Source organism: Dipodomys spectabilis, unplaced genomic scaffold (genome assembly GCF_019054845.1).
Source record: "Dipodomys spectabilis isolate Male_0828 unplaced genomic scaffold, ASM1905484v1 ptg000058l, whole genome shotgun sequence".
NCBI classification, from domain to species: Eukaryota; Metazoa; Chordata; class Mammalia; order Rodentia; family Heteromyidae; genus Dipodomys; species Dipodomys spectabilis.
The window spans coordinates 194550-215012 of NW_024870735.1; the positions used below are offsets into that span (position 1 = coordinate 194550).

At 33.3% G+C, this 20463-nt stretch overlaps 1 pseudogene; it reads left to right on the forward strand.

Annotated features, from left to right (window-relative positions):
• The first annotated feature begins 912 nt into the window (after nt 1-912).
• On the forward strand, nt 913-1012 carry LOC122108374 (annotated as a pseudogene).
• The last annotated feature ends 19451 nt before the right edge of the window (nt 1013-20463 follow it).

Sequence of the window (20463 nt, forward strand, 5' to 3'; positions counted from 1 at the left end):
AGGGAATCAAAGGCAACTCTGTTTTAAAGTATTATTCCATTATCTCTAACTTAGCTTTTGGTAGAGTTAGACTTAAAGCTTTACCATTTGTAGATTTACAGCCTAGAGCCAAGAGGAAACACTGTGATTAAAGCATTACCAATTTAAGGCCTAATATCTAGGAGAAACATATGGACTGCTCCAGGAGCTATGGAAATATTTGGTGATAGAAAGTCAGTAGTGTAAGTTCCTGCCTAGTTGGATGATAGACAGGCCAGGACAGTAGGTAATCATGCATATGAACAATTTTTTCACCTTCTTGGCTTTAGCTACTTTTCAAATGATAAGTATAATAAACAATTATATTTTGATAAAATACCTTCCATTCTGAACAATTCGGTCTAAACGGTTCATCTCTCTATGATCCCTTGTAACTAAGATTAGTTTTATTTCAGTAAGACAATCTATGCTGTCAGGGTAAGATATTGTGGTTGGTCTGTTCCTACATGGAAGAAGGGTAAAGGTTCAGGCAGACATTTGTCCCAGCAAGACTTCATTTGAGAAATTTTAAGCTGCAGAAATTTAGAAGTACCTCTTAAGCAAGGCTTACTATGAATCCATTAGCTCCACAAAGCTAACTCAGTTGATAAATAAGTCCTTGAAAAGCCATCACTTTTGGAATTAGCTGTAACGGCTACAAAGTATGATCAAATTTAACATGAAAACGAAAAATAGTCATTGACAAAAAAATTGTAAATGTGAACAATCGACCAAACGATATCAGTTTTTTTTCCACTATATACAGAATTTTAGAGAAATAAGATCAATAGCATTTTTAGGAACAATAAGGGTTCTTTGTTACAAATAGGCATCCATGAATATATACCTGTATAAAGATTGCATCATTAAGTACTTAAATTTAGAGGATTCTACATGCTTCAGCAGCAGGTCTACACAAATTACAACAATACAGAGATTAACATGGCACTTGCACAAGGATGATAGGAAAATTTGTGAAGTATTCCTTATTTTTCATTCTTCTGATGCAAGAAATGAAAAACAGTTATTAAAAAGTTGATTACAAAAATACAGGTGTAACAATACATGTAATTCATAGAACTAAAGGTTAGTTTTACATCATTGTATTAAATCTTCACCTTCAAAAAGCCTTTACATTGCATAACCTTTACAAAACTTGAAATTAGATAACAATGTCATTTTATCCAAAAGAAATAAAGTAATATTAGGCCCAGGAAAAAAAGGAATCTTAAACTTCTTCTATGCGGAATGCAATCTGATAGGACACATTTATTAATGAACCTATACATTATATAACAATGTAGAATTCAAATTATTATATCTAGGAGCGAATGAAATAGATTATGGACATTATACAAACATAGATATACTTTTTTCAAAAAAGCACCAGGAACATCTTTAGTGTCTATACTATTCATTTCAACAGATAAGTTAAAATTATTTCTGATTTAAAAAAAATCACAAACTCTGCTGAAATCATTATAGATGTATACAAACAACGAATACATTTTGACAACAAAGTCAGGCAATTCACTTGGAAGAATACCATGGAATCAATGAATTTTTAAAGTAAGATATTGCTGTTGCTTTGTATTGTGAAAAAAAATTTGTAAGGACACAAAGGATGGACTGGCATTTTTGAAATTTAAGAAACTTATTCAAACCATTACGACTTAGGAGAACAATTTGTACAGCCTTCCACAACTTCAAAGAGGTAGTGATACATACTTATCCTTTTGGCAATATCAAATGCAGTTTCTTCCAAGTTGTTCTTCAGACCTGGTTTGATATAGTGGTTCAACAGAAGTACATACATGGTATCTTTGCTATTTCTATTCCTAGCAGTAATATGCAAGGGGGTCAAGAGGCCTTTAGTTTGGGGATTGGTATCTGCATCATGATGAAGTAAGAAAAAAGCCACTCTGGTTTTATTCCACATGTAAACATTGTGCAGGGGTGTCCAGCCATTCAGAGCTACTGCATGAATATCTGCCTTGAGCTACCAACTCATGGACAATGTCTAAGTGACCACTCTAGGCTTCCTGATGAAGAGGGGTATACTCATCCTCATCACAAGTATTCAATTGGGTGGCCTATTTGGAAAGTAGTCTCCGCACCATAGTAAGGCGATTAATTTCGGCATCCCAAAGAAGAAATTTGCTTGGATCCTACTCCATTTTTTTCTTGTAATTGATACCATTCCTCACTTTTTTCTTTTGTTCCTTGTCTTCGTCAGAGTTACCTAACAAGAGACTTTGAGTGCCAGTGGGAATGAGATGTCAATGTATTTCCCCAATAGTTCACATTGGTTGAACTGGTCAGAAAAATCTGGTGAATTTTCTGCATATGATTTTTCACCATGATTTATTTTCGCTTTTTCCATTTTTGCTCTTCTAAATTATTCTAACTGTGGAGTAGGGAATTGATAGAGAGCAGAGGAAAGATTTTCCTCAGTATTCAAAGGTACAGACTGAAAATGAGGACCAGTGGTGTCTTCATGTGCAGCTTATTCTGGGAATGACAAAATAGGAAACAATGATTTGGGAAATACCACATTATAGTGTAAGATAACTCATTATTCAACATATGGGCTTTAAGAGCTTTCTAGTAGCTTTCTAATGTTGGTATTCAACATTAGAAAAAATGTATAATGCAGTAGTAAAATAGAAGTCCTTTGTATGACTACCTAAATTCTTGTTATTTTTAAAGACACTTGTTTTCATCTAAAAATAGGCCTTTCTATTGTCTTCAGGTGATTTTGATGATTGAAGATGCTTAATGAGAAGTCAAAATATATTAGTAATCCTTTGCTATCAATTAAATTTCACTTTTTCTACTTGGAGATTATAATGATCAAAGCAATAGTTCAGAATCATGCTTCAAGTAGAAATGAATTACCAGTAAGTAATCCTGGATTCCATTTTCCACAAAGTTTTGTCACAGATACAATCTTCTACAATCTGCCTGCCTTCTCTAGCTGTTTCCTGGCCTGGACCTATTCCTTCATTGTACAGGAAAAGTGTGATTCAACTGATTTCAGTCAGATCTGTTAGTAGAATTATCAAGTATTTAGATTCTTTTTTTAAAAATTAGTTTTGGGGCCTGAACTCTGGGCCTGGACACTGTCCTTGAGCTCTTCAAATCAAGGCAAGTGCTCTACCATTTGAGCCACAGCACCACTTCTGGATTTTTCTGTTTATGTGGTGCTGTTTTGGGAAATGGCAGAGCAGAAAGTGAAATGATGCAACCAAAAATATAAAAGCAAAATAAATTAGAATAATTATGGAACAACCATATTGTCTATGAGAACCATGAAAGAGAGAGAGGAAAAGAGATACAGATGTGCAATGACCTAGCTAGCCGCAAAATCCATGCTTCTAATCAATTTACAGAGCAAACAATTTTTTTTTTACTTTTTAAAAGAGATGGAAATAGAATTTATGTATTTACTTGAAATTAGTAAATACATTTTTAGTCGCCTACATAAAGAGACATAGCTTTGACCAAATTACAGACAAGAATCTTAATACTTGGGCTGGCAATGTGCCTCAGTGTTAGAGTGTTTGCCTTGCAGCTTACTACAGTGCGGAGACTACTTTCCGAAAAGTCCACTCATATGAATACTAGGGATGAGGATGAGTATACGCCCCTTCATCGGGAAGCCTAGAGTGGACACCTAGACATTGTCTATGAGTTGGTATCTCAAGGGAGATATTCATGCAATAACTGTGAATGGCTGGACACCCCTGCACAGTGTTTATATGTGGAACATATTGCAACAGCACACACACACACAAACACACACATATACACACACATCATCATATTTCTTAAGTATTTTTTGTGTATAGACTTAAGAAGAAATTTACATTACTAACTTGAATTTCTGACAAGACAATATCATCACTGTACATTTTGCTTCTGTGCTCTCAGTTTTAAATTACTATCTAAGTATGTGCATTACATAAGTGTTGGAAAAATAGGAGTCACCCGGGTGGTTCAGGTCTTTAATCCTACCTAATCAGAAAGATGAAATCTGATGATTGTGCTTTGAAACCAGACCAAGAAAAAAAAAAGTTCCTTAGATTATGATTTGAAAGTAACCACAAAAGCTTGAAATGGAGCTTAGTATAAACAGTAAAATGCTAGCCTTGAGAAAACTAAAACAAAAAAAAAAATAACAAATTCTGGGACAGAGCCAGGTCCTGAGTTCAATCTCTAATATTAGCATTAAACTAATGAATGAATGAATGAATGAGTGAATGAACTAAAAATAAATTCAATGGTTACATGTGGAGAGACAGGTCAAATGTAACAACAGTGGTGACTGGATTATGTATTATTTTGTAATAAGGCAAATTATCATTTTTCCTAATCATTAATATTTTATTTGAACTATTTTGTACAATAAACCCTGAATTTGGCATGCATGTATACGTGTGTGTACATGTGCCCACATGGGTGTGTGTGTGTGTGTGTTTGTGTGTGGTTGCAATGTTGCTTGCCAATGTGATCAGAGTGAGTCTGAAAAGAGCTGTGTTGCAATGTTGTTATTTATCAGTGTTCCATCCTGTCATTTCAGTGGAACCGCACTTCTGTACATTTTATTTGTCAAATAATAGCATCATCATAATCAAAGCATTTATACCATTAAGTTAGATAAAAGAGATCACTTTCAGCACTTAGTATATGTTAGGCAAAAAGATACACGTATAATTAGGTAGTAAGTTATTGCTGTAAGATGACTGTTAGTACAAAATATGTATTTGACCTCTTAAATTCTATATACTTTTAAGATGTACTCATGGAGTGATTTTGACCAACTTGACCAAACAGGTATTACTCTCTGGTTATTCCTGTGAAAATCAAGGTGGATAAACTCTTTCCGGATTTCTGTTGAAAATAACTTTCTTTGTAAGATCGTATCTATTCAGACTAAGATAATAAACACCGTATTTTTTAGGTTTGAATATCCCATCATATTGATTGAAAATCAACATTGTGGATATGTTTGTTAGATATTCATTGCAAAAACAAACAAAAAGCATGTGTCACCTCCAGATTCTGGATGATTTGAAGTTGTATTTTACATACAAAGTTTTTTTCATTAATAGTTCTTTTGTGGGAGTAACTATCACAACTTTAATAAATGAGGCTTTTTGAATATCTTTTCCAATATAAATAACATCGCAGAGCGAGTCTTGCAATTTCTGAAAACCCTTTGAATATTTTAGTGTTATTTCTGTTCATGGAGTATACAGCAAAAGATATTTCTGGAATAAACATTGTTAAAATCTGAAAATGTACGTGTGTATATAGGCTTTTTTATGCATCATTTTATGAAAAGTCAGTTTTTATGAAACTAAAAATATAGAATAAAAGAATAGAAGTGAATTGGGTGAGCTAATTATTAGTGTAACTTTGTTTTCTAATAGCACAGTCCTTTGTACATGATGAAGTTAAATTATGTGCTTTTTGACACTATGCTTCAGCTATTTTTAGAATCTTTGCACTTATAAGAGTGAATTTGTAGTATAAATAAAGGTCTTTGAAAATGATTAGTATTAATCTTATGTTTTGTTTTCTACTCCCAAGAAAATGAGATATTTTCAAGTGTTAACAGTTTACAATTGAATCTTCAGTATCATAAGAAATTTTGAACAAATGTAGTAGTATTGATGTCTTTTTTGGGGGGGGGGAGTCTGGTAGTCGGGCCTCAACTATGGGCCTGGGCACTGTCCCTCAGCTCTTCAGCTCAAGGCTAGCGCTCTTCCACTTGAGCCACAGAGTCATTTGCGGCTTTGTCTTTTTGCTTATGTGGTCCTGAGGAATCAAACCCAGGGCTTCATGCATGCAAGGCAAGCGCTCTACCACTACGCCACCTTCCCAACTCTTTATGTCTTTTTAAAAAAATTGTATTCACAAGTTGGAGAGGCTTTAATTCATGCTTAGGTCTTGTTGTCTATGATTTTTTATCCTCTCATTCCTAACATTAATGATAGGTCAGACTGCATTTTTGGGTACATGAAAGGTAAAATATTTATCTGGGGTCAAAGGTGATTTTTATATCAGTCTTGCTTTAATAGCATTTTAAAGTAGTACCTTTCTCACAAAATGTTGAGTATAAAAAGCAATCAAAATACGTCTAATGGTAAACAACTTAGTTGAGCTACAATGTGGAAATAATTAGTCCATAAGACCTGCAGTTTGTTTCCATCAGGAATTGGGGAGGTCATTCTTTCAGTAAGACAGTGTTAAACAGCGATAGGGTCCCCAGGCATTGCAGTTTTGAGTGAAGGGATAGAATATGATTTCTGATATTTTGACCAAGAAATCAAGAATGTTATACTTTAGCACTTCCTTTCACCAGGGAGGTAAATGCATTGATTATGAACTTTGTGTTTTCATATTACAGTTCCCTATTTTCTAACAAAGATAAAGTGAAATATTATGAGTGTACACAATAATTCTGGGAATTTTACCTAGAATTTGTAGACTAAGTACTGGTATTTTAGTCGTAAAATAGAATGAGGTTAATTGATAGTGTCGGAGATGGACCTCAGGCTAACACTTACCATGTGTGCAATGTTGTACTAGTAATTACAACTCTGAAGACTTCAATATCATCATCTGAGAATTAGAAATCCAAGTAGTTTCACTTTATGGAATTATTGTGAGGATTAAATTAGATATCATAGGTAAAGTACTTGGAAAAACAATCAATTAACATTTGGAAAATTCTACCTGTTATTTTCTCAAGTGGTGAATTCTAACATTTTTACTGTGATTTTTATTGTGTCTCTTTATGATGTGCAATGTGATGTATTGGTATTCATTGCATTGATTATTTTTCTGTCACTATGAGGAAAACACCTTCAAAGAAAATTTCTGAGGAGGAAACTATTATATTGACTGATGGTTTAAGAGAACACAGTTTAAGATCAGATGTCTCCATTGTTTTTAATTATATTTTTATTATCTTAACTAATTGTACAAGGGAATTACCATTAAATAAATCATGTTTTTAAGTATAATGGATCTTTATATAACTTTTCCCTACTCTTCTAAACCTCACCACACTTTAATTTTTTCTAGTTTCATACTATCTGCATTGAATATTATGTCTTCACTTTCTTCCTCCATAACTCTCTTTATTCCTTCCCTTTGACTTCCCCTCACGTCTTCCAAGTGATAGTTTCCTGGTATTCATTTTGTTGGATTAAAAGTTCAATTTTATAAAAATTACATCTTTTAAATACTCCTCTACAAATAGCATGATTTGTTTAATATTGCTGTGTAAACTTGTATAAAGTTCTAGGTTCCAAATACGAGAAAGAGCATGGGTCCTTTGTGTGTCTAGCTTTGACTTCGTTTACTTAACGTATTTTTAGATCTAGCCATTTCTTTGCAAATAACGTAACAGTCTTCATAATGGAAGATATGAATATGTATATATGTATATATATACATATGTATATTCATATATATACATATGTATATATATACATATATACATATTATGTATATATGACACATATTTGCCAACCATCCCTCCGCCAAAGGGCATCTGGGCTGTTTCCATAACTTGGCTCCGGTGAATAGTGCAGCAGTGAACATGGTTGTGAAAGTGATTTTACTGTAAACTTTTGGAAGAATTGATCACTATCTTTCTGGAAGCAATCCTCTAGCCAGTTTGCCAGCACATCCTTCCCTTCATCTCCATCACAACGTATTGCAAGTCCTCAAAAACACACTACCCCATACAGGTCTCAATAAGCTAAAACCACACTGTGCCCATATTCTTTCAATACAATTTGATAATTACATATAATTTAGTGAGAACCTTCTATGTACTTTCCTAATGTGGGAATGAGTGACATAACAACAGATTAAAAGTAAGAAATATGCAATTTAATTAGTTATTATTATATTTAAAATCTTTTCAGCTCTGACTCATAGCCTCACTTACTATTATTTTAATCTTTATTTGATTACTTCATCTATCCCCTAAATTATATCAGGTGAGTTAAATACAAAGGCAAGAAGTGTTGTTTGATTTTGACACTCATGTGTGAGGATGCACAATATGGACAAATAGATGGATTGGAATTAATAGCAATTATCCATTTTGTTAAAATAGAGATGGTTTTCCCAAACTGATTCTCACAATTCATATTCCATTCAACAAAAAGAAACGTGTAATAATTCCCTTTGTTTTGCTCCTCATTAATTTTTGTTTCCATTTTATTTTTTAATGAAGTATGATTTCATAAATTTCCTGTAGATGCAAAAATATGTTAATATATTTCTAACTGTATGCATTGATCTATACATACACACATATATTACACAGGTTACAATGATAATTTATAACTTCTGTAACTATACAATTTACTAAATTATTAAAAACATCGACGTCTCATGCCTGGAATACTGGTTACTCAGGAGGCTGAGATCTGATGATCATCGTTTGAAGCCATCCTGTGCAGGAAAGTCCATGAACCTCTTATCTCCAAACAACCAACAGAAAATCAGAATTGGAACTGTGTCTCAAAGTATTAGAGTGATAGCATAGAGAAAAAGCTCATGGACATCACCCAGGCTCTTATTTCAAAAACTCCAATATACCCCCAAAAAATCTATTTAATTTACACCTGTGTAAGTAGAGTATTTCCATCACCCAAATGCACATTCATGCTCATTTGCAAGGTAACTCTGTTTTGTCTGAAGTACCACTAAACATTATCACTAAAGTAGCTTTGGAACATGGGTTCATTCTATCTCTTCCATGGATTTTTCTGGACTCAAATACTCAAGTGTTACAATTGTTCTAATTATTTAAAATCATAGTTTTTTCTTTAATACTCCTAATATTAGAGTTTAAATTTAGTATTTTGTGCCCCTTCAATGGGTGTTCTTACCACTTTGTCATGCTCCCAGCCCTATGTTATCCTGTTTATTTTTCAGCTAGAAACTGGCCTCCTACTTGTGTATGAACTTGGCCTCAGTCCACTTAATGGTATTCTTCCTGGAATTTAGAATAACAGGTGCATGGCATTGTGTAGAGAACTTTCTGTTCAGTCTGGGCTTTAGCCACTGTCCTCACAACAGTGCACACCCATATAGTCACGAATTTCATAAGCTTGTCATAGCTTATTATTTTTAAATCTTTCATTTCCTGCAGGTTCTTGAGTACTGAATTGTGTTTTCTTGGGTTGTTTTGTTTCATTTGAATCTATGTGTTGAGTTGTTCCTCACATTTCCTTTTGTTTCTTTCCCTCAAGTTCTTACCTATAGTGCTGAGAAACCAATTCTTCTTTGTCAAGATAGTCAGGGTGAACATTATTTATTCCAAAGCAATTTCAGTATCTATGAATGGTGTACACATGCTAAACGCTGAGAAGGGTGTTTTATTTTCACGGCAGTCTTTGGCATTCACAGACAGATCATGAAATATATGAAGAAAATAAAACTACAGATGAATGCCAGGAGGAGAATAAGCTATTATTAATTGTTTGACAGAGGTTTCTCTTCTAGTGAAAGAAATATATTGCTTGATGCAGGATTTCACATAATCATATTGCTAGGAGGAACCTAAACAAGCATCTAATACTGCAGACTTGAGAGTGATTAATTGACTTCCTGAATAATTTACTTTTGGGTCAAATAAAAGCAGGCTTCTAAAAAGAGAGTAGATTTTAGAGAAACATGATGAATTTTATGTAAATAGGTCCTTAGCTGATTTTGTTAATTTGTGAACTAATATAGGGAAATAAATTAGAGTAAGGTAAAAAAAATAAAGAGCTTCACATTGAAAAACTCATTTGTGTTTGTGTATGTGTGCATGCATGTGCGAGTATGCACACGCACATGTGCATGTGCTCATGCATGCATTCATCATTCTTGAGGCTTGATAGTGCCTGGGAACTATTCCTCAGCTTCTGTGCCCAAGGATAGTTGTCTACCATTTCAGCCACTGCTACAATTCTGTTTTGTTTGTTTTTTTTTTTGAGATAATCGCTTGTATTGTCATGATTGAACAGTGGTCTTCATATCTTAGACTCCCGAGTAGCTAGCTAAGGTTATTCATCCTCTGAGTAGCTAGTTAAAATTCTGCCTATCCTCTAGGCTTCACTGCTCTTTTAATCTTTTCCTGAGGTATTCACAAGCCTAAGTCATATATATGTCTAGTTGCGTTAAAAATAGTCTTACTGCTTGGCACCAGGGGATCCCATGTGTACTCTTAAATACTTAGGAGGCTTGAGAACAGAAACCAAGCCAAACCTTTAGTGGACTTACTTCTCAATCTATAGCTGGGTGAATTGGATCATTTCCACCATCCCCCACTATCTAGGGACTGCGGATCCAGGCCAGTCAAGGTAGCAAGCTAGACAAGTTGGTGTGCAACTCAGATGCCATTGATGGGAAGGCTAAAAGGACAGATCAGGGGCATGTTCTTGTGGAAAGGGAACCCCTATCCTAAAATTAAGCACTGATATGTTGCTGGCCTGCAAGAACAATATACCCCAAGTTGAAATACCCACATTTTCCCACAACCAAAATAAGTATGTACATTAACATCCAAAAACTTTATACAATCTCTTCTTTGCTCTAATATCAGCTTTATCTGATTATCATATGATGTGACAGAATAGTTTCTTCATTAAACTTGTGATAATTAAAAAATACCTAGAAATTTCTTTCTCACTTAGTAAGTGCAAATGAATGGCAAATTGCCTCATTTCTTACATATTTGACTGCCACTATAAATTTGTCTTATGATTAATAGTAATATATTCTTATTTATTAGTTTATTTGTAACAGTTTTTAAACTTTTTGCTTTACTGCTGAAGTTGAAGTATTTAAATAGTATCATCAAAGTATATTCCTTGGGTATTTAGAGCAGTTTTTTACAAAGTTTTTAACCAATGGCTTCTAAGAATTCTTAATGGGTATATTATTTATTTATTTTTATTATTATTATTTTATTATTATTATTATTTATTTTTAAATTCAATTTAATTTTATTATAATGGTAATGTACACAGGGGTACAGTTACATAAATGAAGCAATGAGTACATTTCTTAGGGAAGGAACATTGTTATATCTTCCATTGATATTTTTGTACACTCAAAACAAGAACTACTGATGCTTTTGCTGTTGCTATTGATCAATGAGTACTTTTGCTGTCTTTGTTCAAGAATTTTCATTATAAAATTGATATACAGAACGTTTAAACTTAATTAAGTCAAATAAAGAGTACACTTCATTTTCTTTTCTTTTTTTGGGGGGGGGTTCCGGTTGTAGGGCCTGAACTCTGGGTCTGGGCCCTGTCCCTCAAGCCTAGCGCTCTACCACTTGAGCCACAGCACCACTTCTGGCTTTTTTCTTTTTGTTTATGTGGTGCTGAGGAATGGAACCCAAGGCTTCATGCATGCAAGGCAAGCACTCTACCACTGAGCTACCTTCCCAGCCCCTACTTCATTTTATTTTCTAAATTTCAAATTTTGAGCTTAAATGTTTCCTTTTGTTTCTTTAGCATAATTCTTTTTTCAGAGTTTTAGGATCATTTAATTTAATTTTGCATGATTTTTACACATGTAAATTATTCAGACACATATATTTTGATTTTAATATATTTAACATGTGGCTATTTAAAAATTATTTTCTTAATTTTTATATGGTTAGTGAATTTAAATACATTTATTTTCTTATACTTATAAACATATTTGTCCATGAAACAAATACATCCTGTATTTCCAAAAAGCGCATACTTTATTAAGAAAGGCTTCATTACCTGATCACTTTTTGGAAATATTTGTACTTGAATTTAAAAAAAGTTTGAGCTCGTCATGGTGATTTGTTGCGTCCATTTTCTAGCTATGGTGTGAAATGTAAATAGGATTTGTAATTCGGGAGAGACTGGGAAACTATGAGACCTTATTATAAAACTATTCAGAGTGAAATGATTATAGATATAGCCATCCCTAGCGTTATATACAGCACCATGCTATCATATTCTAAATCTTGAGTTAAAACACCAGTAACATCAATCTTTTGTCAAAATAAAAGGACACATGTTTCAAAATGTTTATTATTTAAAACTTATTTGCAAAGGTTTTCATGTCTTCTATTAATTTTCAATTTACTTAATCTATTAAAATCCAAGTATATTGTGACTATTTTATTTCTACTAAACTTTTAAATAGTACAAGTAATATTATGATTTCATATATTAACATACTTTTATTGTTTGTGATAATTTCCTCCGTTTAATATGATAAAATCAATATTCCAAATGTGTGTATGTGGTGCGTGTGTGTGTGTTTATGTGGTTGTGTGTGTGTGTGTGTGTGTGTGTGTGCTTTGTGTGTACTTTGTAGTGCTTGGGAGAGCACACCATTGCTTTACACACACATTGGTTTACCACTGAGCTATACTGCCTAGTTATAATCCAAATAGTGTTTTAAACCATGACTATCAAACTTTCATTCCTAGTATGCTTTTTCAAAATTATATATGATAAAATGTGATACATATTCTATCCACGCTAACAATTTCACTTCCAAACTCTTCTGTTTGTTATGGATAAAGGTTTTACTTTGGTTCTTTTCTCTCTTCATTATTTTTCCCTTTAGAGTTTAACTATTCTTTCTCTTATTTCTTTGGAAATTAATTATCATATTCCTATTACATTTTCTTTACATGGTAACAGGTATATACAATGTTTAATTTCTATTTTAATTTTTCCCATTTTCACTGACTTTTAGTACAAACTATAAAATGGATTAAAAAGAAACTTGTATCAGGACACTTTATTTTTCTCCTTATCTTCTCTGAAGTCTTTCTGTTTTTTGAAACACAATAGCAATGACATATAGCTCCTATGTGGTCCATCATTATTTCCCCTCTCACTCACCTCTGTTGTACAGCTCAACTTGTTATCATTCAGCTGTGTTAAGCTACAGGGTTATCTAAATCTTAACTCATTCCTGAATTAATTTTAGTTGTTTCAATTATTTTCTGAAGACATTTTTCTATATATAATATCTGGTTTCTTGTGATTTTACAAGGTACAAAATATGAGTGACTATCAAACATGTAGATATCTCTGTAGAATATTGGTCCACCTGCTCAATAAACTCGTATGTAAATTCAAGGAATACCGGTCAGTCAGAACAATCTTGTAAAATGGTGTATCTTCAGCCTTCATCCTAACTTTGAATCTTTTTACCATGTTTAGTAGTGAAGATAATATAGATAACTACAAGACCAGACACATAGAAGACTGTAACAGATTTGTCAAAAATAAATTCTCAGTTTTATGTTTAATAGATTTTGAAAACTATACTATGACTTTATGAAATAATAATAGAATTTTTTTAATTTTTAAATTTGTATTGTGAACATACTGTATAGAGGGGTTACAATTACATGGGCAAGATAGTGAGTACATTTCTTATCAAGCATTGTAGCCTCCTCCTTTGTTTTCCTTCCCATCCCTTCCAAGCCTCCCTCCCCCCCAGTCCTCCCCCCTCCAAGTTGTAAAGTTCGATTTCGACATGACAACTTGTACTTCTTACTGTTGCAACAGGTCCACCTGTACCCTCATTTAAACGACATGTTTTTCTCCTTCCCCTCCACAAATTATATCGACATCAAATACAGTGAAAGCAGTGGTTATACTGTGGGGGAGGGACATACAAAGCAACAAAGAAATAATCTTATATTTGCGTTAGAAACAAATGCATGAAAGAAAAAAAATTAAATACATATCTTAGGCTTCTTTATCCTAACATCACCTTATCTGACCTTTTCTGCTAGACTCATACATATACTAGATATTGCAAATAAGGGAAATCATGGGACCTATGTTTCTTTGGGCTTGCCTTACTTCACTTAATATAATTTTTTCCAAGTCTTCCCATTTCCTAACAAATGGGGCAATGTCATTCCTTCTGATGGAGGCATAGAATTCCATTGTGTATATATACCACATTTTCTTGACCAATTCATATACTGAGGAGCATCTGGGTTGGTTCCAGACCTTAGCTATGGTAAATAATGCTGCAATAAACATTGTTGTGCTGGTAGCTTTAGTGTGGTCTTGTTTGTAAACATTTGGGTAAATGCCCAAAAGTGGGACTGCTGGGTCATAGGGGAGCTCTATGTGTAGTGTTTTGAACCTCCATACTACTTTCCAAAGCAGACACTCTGAAAACATTACAGGATGGAATAGGAGAAACCCTAGGTCTCCTTGGCACAGGCCAAAATTTTCTTAATAGAGACCCGGAAACACAACAAATCAAAAAAGCTTGGACAAATGGGATTGCATGAAGTTGCGGAGCTTCTGCATGGCAAAGGACATAGCTAGCAAGATCAATAGAAAGCCCACGGATTGGGAGAAGATCTTCACTAGCCATACAACGGACAAGGGTCTCCTATGTAAAATATACTTGGAACTCAAAAAATTAAATCCCCCAACAAGAAATGCTCAAAGAAACAACTGCTCAATAAATAAGTGGGCTAAAGACTTAAAGAGAACCTTCTCTGAAGAAGAAAGAAGGATGGCCATTAGACACATGAAGAAATGCTCAACCTCCCTAGCCATAAAAGAAATGCAAATCAAAACTACATTGTGATACCACCTCACCCAAGTTAGAATGGCAAAAATCAAGAACTCTAATAACAACAGATGCTGGAGGGGATGTGGACAGAAGGGAACCTTACTTCATTGTTGGTGGGAGTGTAAACTTGTTCAACCACTTTGGAAAATAATAGAATCTTAAATGGGTGTATTGGCACTGTTGTCTCTCATGATTTAAAGAATGATCTTAGACTACTACCACAATCCTTTTTTTTCGTTTCTTTTTTTTGTTTTTTTTTTTTTCATTCATGGGGCTTGAACTCTGGTCTTATTCGCTGTCCATGTGCTCTTCAGCTCAATACGAGCACCCTACCACTTGAGCCACAGCACCACTTCTGGTTTTCTTGTGGTTTATTAGAGATAAGGGTCTCATGGACTTTCCTGCCCGGGCTGACTTTAAACTGTGATCCTCAGATCCCAGAGTCCTGAGTAGCTAGGATTACAGGCATGACCTACAGGTGCCTGGCCTACCTCAATCCTAATACAAAAATTTTAAATGAAAAATGATCATCAAACTAAATGTAAGATGTAAAACCCTATAAGAGATAAACGTAAAAATTTATGAAATTGTATAAGTAAAGGTTTCTAAATGGAAAGCATTAGTGGCTAAAGAAAGCAAGAATATACTGGATTATATCAAGTGATAGACTTTCATAATTCAAAGGACATTATACTCATAATTCAAAGGACATTATAACCGAAGTTAAAACATATCCAGCAGATAGAGGGAATGTATTTGTTAATGCTACAATGTGAATGCTACAATGATTCTGAATCTTAAGTATTTTTATATCTTCTAATTCTATATAATTTTTCCTGAATAGGATATTTCTTTAAAGAACATGTGTTAATTAATAATCAATAGAAGGACCATATGAAATAAGTTCCACTTTAGTATCTAAGAAAAAAGAAAAAGAAAACTCACTTGTATGACCCTAATATAAAAAGATGACACAAAATATAGTAATGCATTTGTGGAGAAATTGATAAACTCCTCATAATGATCAATTTGTATAATACTGCAATCATGTTAGCAAGCAAGTTTTCAAGTCTTAAGGGTCAAAAGGAATTGTGTAGGATCCATTCATTACACTTCTCTGAATGTATTAAAGAGAAGTAAAAAACGTGTTTGGACAGGGAATTGTAGTTCATTGACAGTGCACTTGAATAGTATGTGTGAGACTCTGGAAAAAATCCCCAAAATCAAATTTTGAAAAGACACACTTTAGAGGATACATGCTGGACAAATTCCTGTAACAGAATTTTATATCTATTATAATGTCTGTTCTAAAATTTATAGCATTTCTATTTGAAGAAATGCAAGTTTGTGAAAATTAGGCTTTGAAAACCTATGAAGGTACAATTCACGTCCAAAGCACTACAATGTATACAATAAAAGGAGATCATATATTGCAAGCGAATTACATGTCAGCATAAAAAACTATTGTTAAAAATTCTTCACACAAAATGCAGAATACATAAAGAGATGTTTGGTGTTGGCTAAAAACACTGTAAACTACAGCGTTTTAAACAAAGATGTGATTTCTATTTATTTTGAGGGTTTTTTTGTCTCTTATTTTGAGTTTATACAAAGATAACTCAATCAAAAGTGTATGTGATAACTGGAATAACTAGGAATTATGCATCATTTATAAGTAATTGATAACCTTTTCTGGAAGAAACTTTTAGCAAATGACAGAAGACACAAATCTATCCATATGCATTTTATGAAAGCCATTGGAGCATTAAAGTAGGAAAAAGCCAAGTAAATATTTTGCATGTATTCTATTGGTCTCTCTTTAACTTGAAAGTTATAGATTATGTCTTTTTATATTCTATTGGGTCAATTATCTTCTGTCACTTATTTTTTCTCTTCCCCTTTTTTTGCCCTTCCACTTACATAATTATTCTTTAAAGAGACATACTTAACCTTGCATTTCTAAATTCTTCAAAATAATCTGAACTACTTCATACTTCTGGCAGCCTCCTATATCTTTCTCAAGGGAAATATTTTTGTCACTACCATTTTTATCCTCTATGATCTTGGATATCTGTCTGCCTAATTCAGTGCAAGATATACATTAGACTCATCCAGATATCTCAACACTCGTACCACCATAACATCCTATCTTACTTAGAAAACATGCTTTTAGAATTTCTGGGGAAGTGGCATCTCTCATTTTTGAATGACGTTAAGTGATACTTACAAGCAGTCATGTTTTAAAACAATATGCCACTCAGTAGATGAATGACTTGAGAAAATGTGGTTTATGTATGTTCGGTGGAATCTTATGCTTCCAATTCATACGGAAATGGAAAGTCTTGGAAAAATCAAACGAAGTAAAATAAACAAGACACAAAGAAACAGATTGTGTGGTTTCCTTATTTGTAATAAGTAGAAAATGTCTAGGATAGTCCTAGCAGTTGAGCAGAATTTCTCAATAACTATGTATATATGACCATATAAGATGATGATGAGCAAAATGAATTCCTGTATATGAAAAGAGTTTTCCTTTGTGGTTGTTGTTTTTAATGTGAGTCTTTTTTCCTTTGTGTTTTCCCTTTGGTTTATCCCGTGTTATATTTGATTTCAGTATCCTGTGTATTGTATTTACATTTATCTTAATTTGGCAAGGGAAGAGAAACAACGAAATGGCGAAACAAAGAACAAAGGGCAAACCAAAGCAATACTCACAAGACAACATGTTGGAAATTTACATTACAACTTTGAGGGGTATTGGAGTGAAGGAAAACTGTGAGAAAAATGAGGGAGTGGGTAAAAAGTTCAACATGTTATGTATTCACCACCTTACAATTACTGCAACACCTTCTAAATATGACCTTGACAAGAAAATTAAATTAAAAAAATGAGCTGCATAAAATATAATTTGACAGTATTGGTATAATAAATATTATACTATGTGTAAGACCTTTTAAAAATGAAATTTTTTGCTGCTCATTTGAATTAATTACCCCTTTCTTTATAAGAGGGTCATCAACTTGAATATTATCAAACTACACAATATTTTCAGAATATACTTGTCATTATTTTGAAAATAAGTTATTTTAGTATTGTCTCATACTAAAACAAAAATAGTTCAATTCTGCTGAAACTCCTAACTTTTAAAACTGAATAATTGTTAAGAGGACAAAGTATATGTGTTCTTCAACATTCCTATGACTACTAACTACTCATTTTCAAATTCTGAACATGCCATACTAGAGACATTCAAAACAGTACCTGTTTGCATTTTATTTAATTTTGCAATAGGTGCAGTTTTCAATGGGGCGTTACATGCTTAAATTCAACAGAAAAAATAGCCACAGTCTGGAAGAAGGTAAAATTATGATGTATCTATAATAATTCCTCAAGAGTAAACATTTGTTCATTAAACTAAGCTATTATTTCTATGACCATCAATCCCAAATTTTTATGCCATAAAGTCATCCTAGTCAAACAATTTCCAACTTGCAAGGTGCACTTTAAATTCCCTAAATTCTCATCATAACAAGCGTATAACTTTGTAAAAAATACTACACTTCTGCTAATGTGGTGCCCTTCATATTGTGGAAAGAACACTACACTACACTATGCTGCATCATTTTCCTCCCAGTGTTATTCTTGAGATCAAAACACTTGCAAATAATATTTATAAGTATATATTTTATCTATCATAGATATTCAAGAGAACTGAATGTCTGAATATTAAGATCTGAAGACTCTGGTTCAAATCCCACCCAGGAAGGAAGGTTCCTTAGATTTTTACCTCCAATAAATTGCTCACGAAAAGGCTTACACAAGTGGCACATAAGTTCAAGTGGTAGAGTAATAGCCTTGAGAAAAAACAGGCTCAGAGACAGTGGCCAGGCCTAGAAATTAAGCCCTAGGACAAACCAAACAACAAAAACAAAATAAAAACTAATCCTAAACCTAGCATTTTCCTCATTTTTGTACAGAGGTACATAATTAAGGAAATTTCTTCCTGTGTTATGTATTGGTAGAAGAAAAATGATGTCACAGTTACTCTCTTCATACCACGTTATACCAGAATCTCAAAAAATTGCTCTTTATCTAAATTTATAAATTAATAGCATCAATTTGTTGGCAACTTTGTCTAGATTATTCACATTATCATGTTACTTATGACCTGTTGGAATTAACTATTAACTAAGTTCTAAATATACCTCACTTGAAAGAATAGTTTAGGCAAATAAAATGCCAGATTCATTTGTGAATTTGTAAATTAAATTTTCTACTTAAAATCATTTGGTAGTAACCTATAGAATATTAAAATACAAACAAAAATATTTGATTTAAATCTAAATTCCAATTTAGCCAGGTCTACAAAATCCTACATTAAATGAACTTTCCTATTTCTCTAGGCTTAAGCTTTTGTAATCCTTCATCATTTCTTTGGACTTCAACAGAATGATGCATACTTTTTCAAATTTTTGTTTGGGAATCATGAGCTCTTTGCATCTAGTAATGTTCTGTTTTGAAGAGACTATTTAAAACACAACTGAGGATTATATATCAGTTGCATTTCAATAGGAAACTTGACTTCTCAAAACATAATGACAAAATTAGCCTAAATATCCAACTGCGTATTCCTTTCTTGTTTATTTTTTTCCTTTCTTGGTTTGTTTTATTGAGACAAAATTATGCTACCTAGTCCAGTGAATGTATCACTGTGTAATTCCACCGTCTAATCACCTGTCTTAGTCTGAGTGCTACAATTCCTGGCTTGTATCACATTGTCCTACCATAGTTTGTTGGTTTATTTAATCTAGATACAGACTAGCCATTCTGAAATTCTCCAATAATATTTACCACTAGACTGATGGTTCAGACTGTTTATGTACTATTTTTAAAGGTGTTCTAACATTTGACACAAGATATGAACATTTTCAGGTGCACTGAAGGGGTCTCTGATTCATTCCTCCCTGGATCTGATCCCTTTATTAATGATGACTTGACTTTCTTACTATCTCTGTTCCCACCTATGTATATTCTCAAGCTTTTTGGAGAAATTTCACTTGAGGACTTTCTAATATTAAAAATTATCACTCGATTCTAGTCTTATAAGAAATATTTTCTATTATTTTCTAACGTTTCTACATAATGACGTTTCTAGAGAAATGACAAATTTCAAGTTAATTTGTGCTCTCGGTTTTATTGTACAAGAAAATAATACAAAGCTTGAAGGAAATCTTGTCCCTAACTTTTTCGAGTGTGCACTTTAGTCGTAAAACTTTTCTGCAAACTTCTAGTTGAAAGTATTAGAAAAGGAAACAATATGCCATTTGAAGGCCAGCATGGAAAAAAAGGAAATAACATTGTTTTACAGTGTTCTGCTACAAAGAAACAAAGACATGGAGGTTTTCAAATGTCTTATGCATGAATATTTAACTCCTGACATGATTCCCTTGTTGCTAAAGTCAGATATCCATTCCTTTATTCTGGTCGTGAGTTCGCCATATCAATAAAGATTCCAAAAAGCAGGATCCGGTGAGTATGATCAGCAAAAGGAGCCGCTTTTCAAACCAGTGCTTTAAGGATGGTCCCAAGGAAATATGTGGGGGTTTTTTTGTTTGCTTGTTTGTTTGTTTAGTTTGTGTCGCTTCTGGGGCTTGAACTCAGAGGCTGGACCCTGTCCCTGAACAGTTGTCTTTCCTGCCCACCTGCCCCCAAAGCTAGTACTCTAATGCTTGAGCCCAAACTCCACTTCTGTTTTTTTTTTTTTTTTTTTTTTTGGTGTTTAATTACAGATAAGAGGTTGAAAGCCTCTCCTTCCTG